This window comes from Amyelois transitella, chromosome 24, assembly GCF_032362555.1.
Source record: "Amyelois transitella isolate CPQ chromosome 24, ilAmyTran1.1, whole genome shotgun sequence".
Lineage (NCBI taxonomy): Eukaryota > Metazoa > Arthropoda > Insecta > Lepidoptera > Pyralidae > Amyelois > Amyelois transitella.
The window spans coordinates 3,048,441-3,062,147 of NC_083527.1; the positions used below are offsets into that span (position 1 = coordinate 3,048,441).

Here is a 13,707-nt window from a genome sequence, read left to right on the forward strand (position 1 = left end):
GAAACAAATGGTACCACCGATGTCCTAAGGGTCGCCTGTCGAAGGTCGGCCTCGGCACCCCCAGGGCGGACCGCCGCCCTCCGGCAGTCGGCCGCGAGCGCGCGACGCGAACGATCGTAAGCAATTAGCGATCGATCGATTATCAATTCGAATCGAGTCCGTCGGCAAACGTAGTGTTAAAGAATAGAACATTTATTTCTAATTTTAAAAAGTGTAACGACGAACTTTTTTTAAAAATTAAATATATGTAAACAAAAGTCAATGCAAATATTAATTAATCGATTTTATGAATTGAATTAAGATACATAACATATGCAAAAGTTCCAAAAAAGTAATTACATACACATCTTTTAATAATCATTTATCCTACTTAATTTTTATGTACAAATAGTTTTATAATGTTTCCAAAAAGGAATAATAATATTTAAAAAAAGCGTAGTAAAAACGCCCTATCGATTTTTTTTAATACTTCTTAATATAAAAATAATAAAACGCTTTTGTTATGACTACTTTGGCACAATTTGATAAACTGGAATTCAATGCACCAAAACATTTTATTGCTCACAACGTATATTTTAGTTTTTTTTATGACATAGACTAAAATAAAAAAGACCAGAAAATAGACTTCTATCGTATCGCTAGTATATTTATTTGTCTATTGTTAAACTAGATAGCTGCAGCTGTTTTATTTTAATGTTTGCTAAAGATAGCATGTTAAGTAAAAAAAGCCTAACAAAGCCAAAACTGATGTGGTTTTTTTAAAGTTACTTTGTACTTTAGTCATCATCTACTAATGAGACTACGTTCTTATCTACTTTTCCTAAATTCATAAGGTCAAGTGCCTCTTTATAGAATATTTTGCTATAATTAAGTCCAATAAAGTTAAAATAACTTCACTAGGGCTTAAATTGCTTTCTCAAAAATATTTCTCGCTATCATTTTTAAATTATGCTACCAATATTATTCGACAGTAACGAGATATTTTTAATTATTCAATCTAAATAACGGTTTTTAGATCACACATAATGGTTTATAATCGAGATATCATAGCATTCGCGTTCGCAATAAAACAACTAAGTTACAAAAATCACTTATTATAATAACGAAACAGTTATGTGATAATTTGTTAACTACTAGTTTTAATTTTTAGCTTTCAATAGCGTGTTGAATTGATTTTATCGACATTTCGGTCTTGATCAATCGTTCCTCCGATTTTTGGCTAATTGGCTTAATAAAGACATGTGTATTTTTGAATTGAATGTATTTTGTAGATTAAAAATTCATTTTTTAATCTACAATGATGTAGGATTGGTGAAAAAATGTTGAACTATATTTTCATAAGAATACTTTCAGCTTTAACTCTTACCAGCCTTAAAAATGTGAAAAATAATAATAATTTACATACTTTACTACAACTTGTAATTTTATTTTTGGATTAATACTTTAAGCTATTCTTTGGCTTAGATATATGATTTATACTTCAGCACTTTTTTTTTCTTCCCAAACCATTGTTTTCAACAATGGTTAATGAAAATTCAATAAGAAACCGATTACATTTTTATAATTGCTTTAGAATATGCGGTTATTATCAAATTATCAATAAATTCTTCCCGTTATAAATACAAAAGATAAAGATAACACCTTTTTATTATTAGTTTTGACAACACGTGCTGAAATATGACCTCTTTTACGAAATAAGCCTCCCACAAAAACAGTAGTCAGCAACAGCAAATCATTAAAAAGTAATCATCTCGGACGATGCTCGCTTCGCCCGCCTTTTAAGGGATCGATAATTATCGATATTCGTTATCGAACAGCGATTTACATATTGTTTTTGTAACTTTCACCTCACTAAACTTAACTCGATTAATGTTGATTAAATATTTTACACATTGATAGGACTATGCATTCTACCGTTATGCTTCGATAAATAGATAAAAATTTCAATTAAAAAGTAAGATCTTAACGAATTTCAGGAAAGATTTTTTAAATAAATAAATATAAGCAAGTAATCTACTTATGAAACGCTTGAATATTTTAATATATTTCTAAAAACATAATGTCGTAATCAAATAGAATAACGAAGTGCAATGTGCAAATAAGTGATTTTTATTGTGAAGTGATATAAAATCGAGGCCCTGGCGTACGTGGATTTGTCAAGCGTGATTGAGGTGCAGGTAAATATTGGGATTCAGCTTCCTTAAAACTGTTTATTGAAATTTTATTGCATCTAAAATATTATTTTTTATATGGTTATCTGGTCCCTTGAGTACTTATCCTTAAGTATTTAAAAAAAAATACAACAAAAACAGATCTCTCCGGCGGGGAATCGAACCCCGGTCTCCCGCGTGACAGGCGGGGATACTGACCACTATACTACCGAAGACTTATGTAGTGTGCCAAAAAATGTATTCAGATAATCTCATTTAACAATTTATCTTTATCGCGAAACCGCGTGGTACGCTTTAGGTAGATATGGAAACAATGGTACATAGTATGTAATTTATTGTATCTTATTTCACGTTGTCACGTCTTCTCATGGCTTTAAATTAATTTGTAGATGTATTTTTTAAATTTAAAAATTTGTTCAATGTATTATAGTAGGTCGGTTGTCAACCTTTATTTCAATACCCACTAAAGACCAACTATACAAACAGCTGAACGTAGCCAATCACTCTTTTCAAGACTGTCTGCGTCTGTCTGGCTCTGCCTACCCCGCAAGAGATAGAGGCGTGATTATATGTATGTTTGTATAGGTATAACCAACATACATACATCCCAATTCTACCACACAAGAGGCAGACAGCAGGGTAAAGAGATTGAGTTGTCCTATTCTAAAGTGCTGGAAACCACACGGCCGTCGACAACAAGTATTCCCACAATTCCCACAAAAACAGGATTTTAAACTTATAAAGTTACGGACAAAAGAAAATAGAAGAACATGTTCTTTGAACCAATTAGTTTATTGTGTACAATAAATTACACGACTGTAAACAACAAGTATAACGGTAGAACCTTTGATTAAATTCGCGTTGTTATGTTGTAAAAATCTAGTTATCACGCTTAAATTGATCTTGTGCAGATTGCTTGATTAGATACTGGCTTTGCCCGCGACTTCATCTGTCTTAAATCTTTAAATTTCCGTTTAGAAGTTTTTGCGTGAACATACATACATACATACATACATAAAATCACGCCTCTTTCCCGGAGGGGTAGGCAGAGACTACCTCTTTCCACTTGCCACGATCTCTGCATACTTCTTTCGCTTCGTCCACATTCATAACTCTCTTCATACAAGCTCGGCGGTTTCGGGTACTTTTGACCTGACCCTTTACCAGGACGTCCTTAATTTGATCAAGATACGTTCGTCTAGGTCTTCCCACTCCGACCTTTCCCTCCACACTCTCCTTGTATATCTGCTTAGTCAACCTGCTTTCATTCATCCTCTCCACATGACCGAACCATCTTAACATACCCTTTTCTATTCCTGTAACTACATCTTCTTTCACATCACAACATTCCCTTATCACGCTGTTCCTTATCCTGTCACTCAATTTCACACCCATCATACTCCTTAACGCTCTCATTTCCACTGCATTTATTCTGCTTTCATGCTTCTTTTGCCATACCCAACTTTCACTCCCATACATTAATGTCGGGACCAACACGCCCCTGTGCACAGCCAGTCGAGCCTTTTTGGATAGTTTCTGACTGCTCATAAAGGCATGCAAAGCTCCATTCACCATGTTCCCCGCGTTCACTCTCCTTTCAATATCACTATCATACTTGCCATCTGATGTAAACTTTGATCCTAGATATACAAACTCTTTCACTTGCTCCACTTTTTCTCCTCCAATCAAAATATTACATGCTGTCATTTCTTTCTCCATTTCAAAAACCAGTGTTTTAGTTTTACTTACGTTCACTTTCATTCCTTTCTCTTTTAAAGCTTCATGCATACAGTTTACCATCTCCTGTAACTCCTCCGCTGATGACGCCAGTATAACCTGATCGTCGGCATAGAGCAGACATTTGACGAGTAACTCATTCATCCTTAATCCACTTTTAGACTCTTTCAAATCTGTCAAACAGCTATCCATAAATAGGTTGAACAGCCACGGTGACGCAACACATCCTTGCCTAACGCCTTTCTCAATCTTAAACCACTCAGTGTGCGCTCCGTTTATCCTGACACAAGCACTCGAATCCTCATATAAGGATTTCAGTGCTCGTATTAAGAGACTGCTCACCCCATGCATAGAAAGTGCTGACCACAATTCATTCCTCTCAACTCTGTCATAGGCCTTTTCCAGATCTACGAATGTGCAATAGACTTTTTGACTCTTGGCCAAAAACTTTTCGGCTATGCACCGCAAGGAAAAGACCTGATCAGTACATCCCATTCCCTTTCGAAATCCCGCTTGAGCATCCCATATTTTGTCATCAGTTTCATTCCTGACTCTATTAATCAATACCTTAGCATACAATTTGCCGACGACGCTAAGCAGGCTTATACCACGATAATTTTTGCAGTCCAGCTGTGACCCTTTTCCTTTGTAAAGTGGCACGATAACAGCCTTACACCAATCTTTTGGTACTCGGCCGCTTCTCCAACACAAATTGAAAAGGCAGTACAACTGACTAGCTACTACGCCTTTTCCTGCTTTAAGCATCTCGACCGACACTCTATCACACCCAGCAGCCTTTCCCGCTTTCATACTCTTAAGTGCTTCCACAATTTCGAACATTTCAATTTCGCCTTCCATCTCATTCTCTTTTTCTTCGCTATAGCAGAAATCTTTCTTATTTCCTTCCTTTTTTTCAAATAAACTTTCAAAATAGTCCTTCCATATCTTTAGTACACATTCTTCTCCTTTCACAACGCTACCATCCTGGCATCTGATCCTAGTCAGCTCTCTGGTTATAGTATTTCCTCGGGCTGACCTTACGGATTTCCAGAATACTTTCAGATTTGACTGAAAGTCTTCTGATAGCCTTTTATCAAAATCCTCTTTATACTCTTCTTTCTTTCTAATCACAGCTTTCTTAACCAAATCTTTCATTTTCTTATATTCCTTACGTGCTTCATTCACATCTTCATCTATAACCTCTTGCATTCTTAAGTTAGCTTTTGCTGCTAACAAATCCAGCCATGCTTTCTTCTTTAATCGCACAAGTTCTTGCACATCTTTACTGATCCACGCATTTTTGTGATTTTTTCCTTTCCTTCTTCTACTTACACCACACACTTCAACAGCTACTTTCACAATTCTTTCTTTAAATTCCTTCCATCCATCTTCAATATCGCTCATTTCCTCTAAATCTTCAAATTCATCCTTCAGTCTATTAATATACTTCTTACCTACATCCATATCTTGCAAATTTTCTACTTTTACTCTTTCCAAAGCGCTGGTTTGCTCCCTTACCCTGTGCCGCCAGCGATTGAAGATACCCCTTATCCGGGATATCACCAGTAAATGGTCCGAGTCAATGCCAGCACCGCGATATGCACGGGTATCCAGCACTTTGTTCTTCAATCTTTCATCTACAATCACAAAGTCTATCATACTTTTTAAAATACCTTCCACTCTTGTGTAGGTGTGGATCTCTTTATGTTGAAACATTGAGTTCGACACAAAAAGATCCAAAAAGATCTTTTTGGATATTTTTGCGTGAAACGGTTACAATTGTGACTGTGATTTGGAATTCCCTCCCAGCTTCTCTATTCCCCGATACATATGTACAACTCGGAAATCAAGGCAAGAATGAATAGGCTCTATTTGAGCTTGCGAGCACCACCTTGGGCCACTTCTTGCTTACTACCACCAGGTAATGGGGGACAAACGCACTCAAATATGTCATAAAAAAAATTGTTCACATCCTTACACACATAAATACAATCCACCAATCACATTTTTTCCCAGATAAATTGAGAATACAACCATATCTGATGTAAGGGAACCATATATTACTCTAAAAATACATAGGTACTTTTAATTAGATGTACGCAGAAAAGTAGTTGTAAAATAACATTCTAACAAGCACTATTTTTACACAATCAATCAAATAATAAAGCAATACTAGTGCGGGGCTCAATTCCTATGTTAATGAGACACATATATCGATCAATTTTATCGTATTGTAATTGAGATATAGCCCAGTACGAGCCTAATACGCATTCCAACTTTGATTGATCGAATGTTGTCGTAACAGTAAATTCTATTCGATCTGACATGCAAGCATCGATATCGATTTTTGATACCGATCGCACTATCATGTTTTTTTTTTAATAATTGGCAGATAATTGTGACTTGGTATCGGCTGTTACATAATGATTGGCGAGGGAATATCATTCAGTTTAAACTTATTAGTTATTGCTATCATTTGCGACCGCAAGGCAAATTTTTACAGAAAATAAATCCTCAATAAGTCTGGCATACTCTCCTCGAATGACCACAAAAATTGTAGAAATCTGTCTGGTTAATTTATTTATATATCAATACTTCTCAACAATGACTTTGTGCTATTGACTAGGTTAGTAAAGCAAGAGCAAATGTTTAACAATTCCTTCGAGAAGCTTAGATAGTTCAAGCAAAAACAAACTTTGTTTTCTATTAAAATTTTATTTAAATTTTATTGTTACAAGCAAAGTAGATACAATGGTTGGACTTAATGCTAAATGCATTTGTCTTAACAGTCAACTCAGTCAATTATATTAAAATTGATAACAAAAACATTCTATATTTTTCTTTAGCAAACTGTCAATTTTATCGATATCACCGTCTATTCTGACCCAGCACTAGCATAATTTATCACTTATAGAACAAACTTGCTAACTCGATAGAGCTTTTGTTACCGAGAGCTTACGAAATGCGACCTGTTTGACCTCCGCATAGCTTTCTCCGAGGCTCGCAATATTTCAGATCTTTATTGACAAGACATTCATATGTGATGGCGCCGTAAATTAATTAATTAGTTTTATTTTTTGACTGTTTTGACCTAGAGAGTCAAAGGTTTGACGCAGGGTGTTTCAACTGCTCAGTTTTCCCATGAGATTTCGATATAGTAGGATCACTCTTCTCTTACACATCTTGGCATGTTCTTAGTTGCACCTTCTGCTACTAAGCTTCAGGGTCTGAGGTCCGCTTTCTACCTCTATCTATCCAGTTCTTCCGGTCTACGCCGTCTTTAGTTCCAAGACCATTTGCACGCACATTATATTTCGGATTTAAAGTAGATCCACTCTTTATACTTTATATTTTTAAAAAGCTTTGTTTATTCGATTGTTAAGTATGTAAGTCATCTTTTCCATTGATATATAGAGAAGAAAAAAAGACGGGATCCAATTTCTACCAGCTAATTTAAGTACCCCTTTAAAGTTGTAACTCTTTACCATTATTTATTTATTTATTTATTTATTCTTTATTGTAACAATAACAATTTGTAAAGTACAATAGGCGGACTTAATGCTAATAGCATTATCTAACAGTCTACCATTGGGTTAAGCGGAGAACCTTTGTGTGGGTGATAATAATAATGTACAATAAACATACTTACTTACTATATGATATATACTAAAAACCTATACATAATATATACCTATATACTACAGTAAACATAGATATACATAAATACATATATATACATAAATATATATATATATATTTGCAGCAGATTACATACAGAGATTACTCTCTCATGACTGAGTCAGAAACAACTGGACCACATGCGACTTAAAACTGGCGCGGCTCAGAGAAGCTTGAACGGAATCGGGAAGTGCATTCCAAAGTCTAACAGCTGTAGCAGCGAAAGAATTTGAATAAAAACCTGTACGGTGAAAAGGTGTTGCAAGGGTCAACCTGTTAGAGGAACGTAGGATTCTTTCATGAGTGGAACTTAAAAGTTGAAATTCGGATCTAAGATAATCTGGAGCTAGGGGATTATTAAGTATATTATAAAGTTGGCAAAGAATATGAAGATTCCTACGTTGTCGGATGGGCAGCCACTTAAGCTGAGAACGGAATTCAGAGACATGGTCATACTTACGAAGACAGAAAATAAATCTGATACAATTATTGAGAAGACGTTCAAGCTTATTAAGTTGTTCTTCAGTTAGATCCAGACAACACACATCAGCATAATCAATAATGGGTATAACAAGTGCTTGAGCCAACATTACTTTGGTTTTAATGGGAAGAAAATGTTTCAGACGTTGCAGGTAATGTAGAGACCCGTAGACCTTTCGACTGAGCTCAACGACATATGGGTTCCAGCAAAGGTTTGAATCGATGAGAAGACCGAGGTCTTTGACAGTAGGACTAAAAGGTATTGGAGTCCCGTCAAACATCAGAGGCAGCGTACTATTGATGTCTATGTTATTTATTTGATAGGTACTTCCAACTACAACCGCCTGACACTTTTTTACATTAACCTGGATCCCAAAGTTTTTAGACCACCCCAGTATAATGTTTAAATTGTTATTTATTATGGATATTGACTTATCTATGTCGTCTAAACTAGTATGTGTATAAAGCTGCAAGTCGTCTGCATAAAAGTGATAAGAACATGTAATATGAGACGAGAGAAGATTAATAAAAATAGAAAAAAGGATAGGAGATAAAATGCCGCCTTGCGGTACGCCGGCTTTCAGATCACACCAGTCGGATGTCTCCGCTCCGTTGCGAACCTGCTGCCGACGACCGCGAAGATAACTCGAGAACCAATCAATCACCGAAGGGGAGACGTTGCAACGGGTTAGAATAGTTAGTAAAATATCGATATCGACAGTATTAAACGCGTTACTAAAATCAATTAACACCAATATGGTAACTTTTTGGTTTTCCATGCCCTTTCTTATGTCATCAGTAACACGAAGCAGTGCAGTAGTTGTGCTGTGTCCGGGCCTAAAACCAGACTGATATCGATTGAGAAGATTGTTGTCAATCAAGTGTTTTAAAAACTGATTAAAGGCAGAGGCTTCGAGGATTTTAGACAGGAAGGAAAGGATGGAAATGGGACGCACATCATTTAAACGGATAGGATCAGGAATCTTGGGGAGAGGACGAACATAAGCATTAAGCCATGAGGTAGGAAAACGATGATCTATAAAACTGGTATTTATAATGTGCGTGATGACAGGGAGAATAAAACTGAGAATTGGGATCAGCATCCCGCGACTGATTTCATCCGGCCCGACAGCATTAGAAGTTATGGATTGGATGGTTTTTGAAACGTCGTCCTCGGTGACTGTGGAAAATTCGAATAAACTACCATCAGGAACAGGCAAATCAAAAATATAAGATATAGTACAGTTTTTAACTGTGTGATCCAAGAGTGGGACAGTTGTAAAATGATTGTTGAGAGCATTTAAGGAAAAAGGTATTTTTGAAGATTCATTTTTTATTTTGCCTATGCCCTGAGAATTGAGAAATTTCCAGAGATTGGCAGTAGAAACATTTTCGATGTTGTCAGTGAAATAGCGGCGTTTAGCGTTACGACAAAATTGGTTGCATCGATTCCTTGCAGCTTTATACAATGACCAATTTTCATCACTGCGCTCCCGTTTAAACCTACGAAAAGCATTGTTCCGTCGTCTCATGGCTATACGAACTGCATTAGTTATCCACGGTGCGGGAGGACGCCTTATTTTGACTGCTCTCACTGGAGCATGCGCATCATACAGAGCCAAGATTTTATTGTTAAACAGAGAAATTTTCTCGTCGACTGTATTCGCTGCAGTCACCGGAGACCAGTCAATATTAGAGGCGTCAGTTATTAAGGCCCTGTGGTCTATTTTTGAGAAGCAGCGCAGTTGGAGGATTGTAGGCTTTATTTTGGGAACTCTGAGCTTGTAAGAGACATAGATTAAGTCATGATGGGAAAACCCCGGGGCCGGTATTTGACCATGACTGGCGACAAGCTTTTCTGAAGAAGTGATTATCAAGTCAAGCAAGGTAGGTCCATGTTCTGTGAAGTGAGTTGGTCCAGATGGGAGAATAGAAAAATTAACCGACTTGACAATATTTAGTAATTTAGAAGTTCTAGAATTTCCCTTCAAAAGGCACGTGTTAAAATCCCCAAGGATCAGATGATGAGCATAGTCTGAACAAACCGATTCCAGAAGCGACTCAAAGGTAGAAAAATAATCTATTCTTAAAGAAGGGGAATAAAAGATGCCAAGAATAGATTTACAACCTTTAACTGTGACCTCTAACAAGATATACTCCATTGAAGCTGAATATTCAGAAGGTGACGTGGAGATTACGCGGTAAGGAATGTCACTACGCAAATATATAGCAACACCTCCCGACCCCTTATCAACACGATCATTTCGTATCAGTACGAATCCAGGCAGCGAGTAGCTAGTAGAAGGTAGACTAGGCTTAAACCAGGTTTCTGAGACAAGTACTGCACTCAGTTCATCAGAAGAAAAAGCTTCAACGAGGTCAGAGTAATGAGCGGGAATGCTCTGTGCTTTGATGTGGCATACATTGAAATTTTGAGGAAAGCGGTGGAAGGCATCCCTGACAAATTCTCCCAGTGTCCCTGAAGAGCCATGAGAGGCAAAACTGGAGGAACCAGAGTCCTCTGCAGTGCATAAGGAATCATTATTGTTAAATGAAAGTTGCTGTTGCTGCATAATTAATAAACACAATAAATATATATATGGTTCTTACAAACTAACTATTAATATAAGTGGTGTATTTAGTTTGACGAACTAAAGTAAAAGTTCTCGCCAAACCCGCCAGCCGGACCTTACAAACAAAGAAAATAAGAAAGTAAAAACAATTTATCACAAACCGAAGCAAGAACACCATGGCTGTATGTAAGAAACAACCAAGCATACAATTAAATGAAGTTGACAGTTAAGTTGACATCGACATTCACGAAATGAACGGCGAACGACAATAGAAAAGAAAGAAAAACAAAGTTAACAAAGCAAAATAACGCCTGTGAAGTGCCATTTTAAAAACAAATAACTATAAATTTTAAAACTGTCTACCCGTTAGTAAATAAAATAAAACTATGTATTAAAAAGTTCTGAGTTTGTACGCTAGCTACCTACGTTTTACAATAAAAATAGCCTACGGGCGAAAGTACACAAACTAAACAGTACAATAATGAGACGTTACACCTTTTACTTGGACTTGCCTGCCTGCATCTGACGACGAGTCATGTTTTTAGCAGCAATGGTGGCAGTTTTTTTGGAAGGCTGCGTCTGCAACAAGGAGCTCCGCGGTTGATCGGTTCGCTGCTTGTTTTCCTCTGGCGACACTCGCTTGTTATCAGCATCTACAGCAGGAAACCTCTTCGTCAAAACAGCCAACTCAGCAGCTGTGGTGAACTTCACGCGGTCACCCGCCGGAGTCCTGACACAAATTACGCCATCCATAGTCCAACACCGCCTCATACCAAAGTGCAATCGAGTAGCCATGAACACCTCCTGCCTGGCACGAGTGAGGAACTCTGAGATACTTATTGGAGATCCTTTCAAAGCAGTTTTTTTGTTCCACACAGTTGTTCTGGCATCTGTCGAATTGAAACGGACAAGAACAGGTCTTGCACGATCCAGTTTAGTAGCTCCTAAGCGGTGACATACTTTGATGTGACTACTAACATCGGTGAAATCAAATTGATCAGTAAGAATGCTGCATATTGTATTTGAGATATTTTCATTGGAGTCCTCCTGTATGCCATTAAACAGCAAAACTTTCCTACGAGTCCTCATCTCAATGGAGTCAATTTTGCTGCTCAAATTATGGATCTGTTGTTTCAACAGAAGGAAGATTGAGTGCACAATATTCTTAAAGTCTGAGTACTCTTCCCGCAACTGACTAACCTCTGCAGCAGGAGTGATGGTGAGCCGCTTCTCAAAATTGGCCATGCGATCAGCCAGTGACTTCTCCAGTTGCTTCTGTGTCATCTGTACTTGCTCTAATTCAGAGTGGTTTGATGTCTCCATTGCGATAAATTGTGTTGTGATGTGGAAGTCCAGTAAGGCAGGCTAGCGCAGAATTTATTATATGTACATAAACCTAAAGTTATTGTTTATATGTATATGACAAAATTATATATTGTTACTATTGTTTATTATTTTTAATCTTTAAAATAAAAGGATCAGCTGATTTTAGGTCTATTATTTGCAACTACCCACAGCGAAAAAAACAAATTATGACAAAGACATAGAATACTTATTTATAACTACAATAACTTGCGAAAAACATAATATGTAGATAAATAGTACCAAAAATACAGATGGATATGGTAAAATCTTTAGTTGATTTTGTTATTTTTCGTATAATAAATGTATCGCGTACTTACACCTTTTACGGCAAGAATTGTAATGGAATTTTTCAATCATCTTATCACTTGGTATTAAAGTTACACACATTATAATTAGAGTGCCGTGTGGTTTCCGGCACCAATACAAAAAAGAATAGGACCACTCCATCTCTTACCCATGGATATCGTAAAAGGCGACTAAGGGAAAGGCTTACAAACTTGGGATTCCTTTTTAGGCGATGGGTTTGCAACCTGTCACTATTTGAATCTCAATTCTATCATTAAGCCAAATAGCTGAACGTGGTCATTCGGTCTTTTCAAGACTGTTGGCTCTGTCTACCCCGCAAGGGATATAGACGTGACCATATGTATGTATAATTAGATTTCAATTTCGACATAACGTTACATAGCTGCGGTGGTACAAAAGTACACACATGTCAACGGTTCCGTATCCGGCAAGACCAGTCGCCACATAATCGATCAGTTGACCATTGCGACACATAACATCGAAGGTTGAGAATTCAAGCTCTCAATTCTTGATTAAAAATTATAACAAAAAAAATAACAAAAAGTGACTTATGATTGAGATTTAGATTGCTAACCCATTACATAAAAGAAGTTTCCAAAGTTAAGTTCCTATGAACTGTAATAAACGAAATTGTAATATATACTAATACAGCTTAATAAGGGGAGTCATAGGACAATTTTAGAAAAAAATTACACTTCGTTTACCAACATATAAAGAAACAGACCATCTTCTTAATAAAATTACAAATGGCGATGACTTTAGCTCGTATACGCATAACAGTTTTATAATCATTTTACCCTTTTGCTTGCAAGAAAGCATCTTGAGGCTCCTTTTTTAAATCCCTACTCAGTAAATAGGATAATGATTACCCTACCAATAAGTGTGTACAATATGACAATGTATAATTCATCGTGAATTTATTATTTTTAAGACGCTTTACCTCTATATTACATTGATTGCTTCTCATTTCGGTGATCCACATTTACTAAAATACATCGATTAAAACATGCGGGTGTCGAAATAGGCCCACTAGACCGGTTATTACTTGTTTGATCCATCTGATTAATTACAGTTACAATTACTACACTGTACGTATTCCAACCTTACATTGTATTGACCTATTGAAATAATGGGGAATTAACAATACAATATAAATGAGCATCAGTAGATATATATACTTATTAAATAGTTAAGCATTAAGCATTAGCAGTCAGTTGTAAATGAATATATTTCTTAATTTTGTCATTATTATACTTTTGTAAGTTTATTTTATTGTTAACCATAGATGACGGTCCGTGCTAAGGCCTATTTTTAATTATTTTACTGTTAAGACTTATATTTCCGATTCTTCGTTTCACGAAATTCACATCGCAACTTCCTTTAGTAGAAACCACTAT

General features: G+C 36.4%; 1 protein-coding gene and 1 non-coding gene across 3 annotated transcripts in view; one reads left to right on the top strand and one right to left on the bottom strand.

Annotated features, from left to right (window-relative positions):
• LOC106135856 (transcription factor AP-2-epsilon) overlaps positions 1–13,707 on the top strand; it is a 62,746-nt gene that overhangs the window by 32,644 nt on the left and 16,395 nt on the right. Inside the window, exon 1 of one of the 2 annotated variants that reach the window (XM_060951313.1) lies at positions 1,941–2,177. The exons of the other annotated variant lie outside the window; for it this stretch is intronic. The gene's annotated coding sequence lies outside the window, so the exon portion shown is untranslated. Of the gene's footprint in view, positions 1–1,940; positions 2,178–13,707 lie in introns of those variants that run through there. 2 annotated transcript variants of the gene reach the window in all.
• Positions 2,315–2,386, bottom strand: Trnad-guc (transfer RNA aspartic acid (anticodon GUC)). Its single transcript has one exon. It is a non-coding gene; the product is annotated as a tRNA-Asp (tRNA).